This window comes from Agelaius tricolor, unplaced genomic scaffold (genome assembly GCF_023055355.1).
Source record: "Agelaius tricolor isolate 1412-34295 unplaced genomic scaffold, bAgeTri1.0.p SCAF_39, whole genome shotgun sequence".
In the NCBI taxonomy this organism is placed as follows: domain Eukaryota; kingdom Metazoa; phylum Chordata; class Aves; order Passeriformes; family Icteridae; genus Agelaius; species Agelaius tricolor.
The window spans coordinates 2,925,001-2,927,500 of NW_027269299.1; the positions used below are offsets into that span (position 1 = coordinate 2,925,001).

A 2,500-nucleotide genomic window follows, 5' to 3' on the forward strand; every position below is an offset into this window, starting at 1 on the left:
TGCAGATCTTGGTGGTTGTAGCAAATATTCAAACGAGAGCTTTGAAGGCCGAAGTGGAGCAGGGTTCCATGTGAACAGCAGTTGAACATGGGTCAGTCGGTCCTAAGCGATAGGCGAGTGCCGTTCCAAAAGGGTGGGCGATGGCCTCAATCGCCCTCAGCAAAGGGAGTCGGGTTCAGATCCCCGAATCCGGAGTGGCAGAGACGGGCGCCGCGAGGCGCCCGGTGCAGTGACGCATCCGATCCTGGAGAAGCCGGCGGGAGCCCTGGGGAGAGTTCTCTTTTCTTTGTGAAGGGCTGGGCGCCCTGGAAAGGGTTTGCCCCGAGAGAGGGGCCCACGCCTTGGAAAGCGTTGTGGTTCTGGCAGCGTCCGGTGAGCTCTCGCTGGCCCGTGAAAATCTGGGGGAGAGGGTGTAAGACTCGCGCCGGGCCGTACCCATATCCACAGCAGGTCTCCAAGGTGAACAGGCTCTGGCATGTTGGAACAATGTAGGTAAGGGAAGTTGGCAAGCCGGATCCGTAACTTTGGGATAAGGATTGGCTCTAAGGGCTGGGTCGGTCGGGCTGGGGCGCAAAGCGGGGCTGGGCGCGTGCCGTGGCAGGACGAGGTACCGCACGTGGGTGAGTGCGCTCCGCGTGGCCCGCCCGGCGCGCACGGCGTCGACTCTGGACACACGCCGGGCCCTTCCCTTGGATCGCCCCAGCTGCGGCTGGCATCGCCCGCCCTCCCCTCCACCCCCCCTCCGCCTTGCCGCAGCTGGCGCCCCAGCGGGGCCGCCACCATCGTCGTAGCACGCCGCTGCCCCGTCGGTTCCTGCCGGCGGGGTCCCCGCGGCGCACGGCCGTGGCCAGCGTCAGCCGAGCAGTTCGCGCGGGGGAGGGTCCCTGGAGGGGGTCCCTGGGCTGGCGCCCCACCTCGGCCGGTGCCTAGCAGCCGGCTTAGAACTGGTGTGGACCAGGAGAATCCGACTGTTTAATTAAAACAAAGCATCGCGATGTGATTTCTGCCCAATGCTCTGAATGTCAAAGTGAAGAAATTCAATGAAGCGCGGGTAAACAGCAGGAGTAACTATGACTCTCTTACTACCTGAAACCTGGCCCCCTGGTTGGACAGGGGCAACGGGTTCGGAGGTGGGCTGACCACCCATTCCGTTCCCGATGTTGAATCTGGTCATGACTCGGCTATTCCAAATCCAAATCCGTTTCTTGGAGGAGGAAACTGGGGGCGGCCGTTCCACCTTACTAGGGTATCGGTGGGCACTCAGACCTCCTGAGATGATTTTGTAACATCTACAACCACCAAATTGACAGAAAATTAATTTGGCTTGCTGGTGAATTTTTCTTTAGAACTGTATAGGTCAGATCTGCAGGAGCATATACAGGGGGTGGTTCATGTTTCTGTTAATGGGGGGGTGTTGAACGGGTTTCCTGAGGTGTTTGAACAGCCTACACCACAACTGAGTGAGGGGGACGACTTAAATCCTAGTCCCCCTAAGGACGATGATCAGAATGTACTTGAGAAGGGAGGCAGTGGGAAGGGGGAAGAGGGTACACCAGAGGCATTGCCTCCGGTGCCTGAGGTCCGCAGTGAACAAGCACCGGATGACATCGTGAAGGTGACTGTTCCTGACAAAACTCCACCATGTCCTTGCTGTGGTACCCGGCTCAACTCGATGTTGGCCCTAATTGAACACCTTAAGGGGTCTCACGGGAGGAAGTGGGTGTGCTTTCGGTGTGCCTAGTGTGGGAGGGAGAATTTTAACCATCACAGTACTGTTTGTCATTTTGCAAAGTGCAAGGGTCCAAAGGATGCGGGACCTCCAGTGGGAGAGTGGATATGTGAGGTATGCAGTAGAGATTTTATGACTAAAATTGGCCTAGGACAACACAAAAGATTGGCACATCCACTGGTTAGAAACCAGGAGAGGATCGATGCTTCCCAACCGAAAGAAACATCAAACTGAGGAGCCCACAAAAGATGCTGGACAAAGGAGGAGGAAGAGCTACTTGTCAAGCTGGAGGTACAGTTCGAGAGTCACAAAAACATTAATAAGCTCATATCGGAACACTTAACAACCAAAACAGCTAAGCAGATTAGTGATAAAAGGAGAATGCTGCTCAGGAAGAATGGAGTGGGTGGGGGAGCAGCTGGGAACTTGAAATCAGAACCTGGGTCAAGTCATCAATCCCAGGCAGGAACTGTGAACAATGGACTTGGGGGGAACCACCAGCCGGGAGGACCAGCTGCTGGGAAGGGAACAATAGAGACATCTGGACACACCTTGATAGGGATAATGGTCCCTGGGAAACCTTTGGCCAGCAGAGGGCAGGGTGACTGCAGGCTCGTTATCAGAAAAGGATCAAAGAACGTTTATCAGAGGGGACAATTAACAACTTCCCCAGAGCATTTGAACAGTTATTAGAAGGCCAAAAGGTGCGACCACTGCTCAATCAGACAGCGCAGGACTGCTTTGGTTGCCTGGAATCAGTGAGCCAAATAA

The 2,500-nt window shown here is 55.6% G+C and overlaps 1 pseudogene; it reads left to right on the forward strand.

The window, feature by feature from the left end:
• LOC139603541 (28S ribosomal RNA) overlaps window positions 1–2,500 on the forward strand; it is an 8,287-nt pseudogene that overhangs the window by 1,915 nt on the left and 3,872 nt on the right.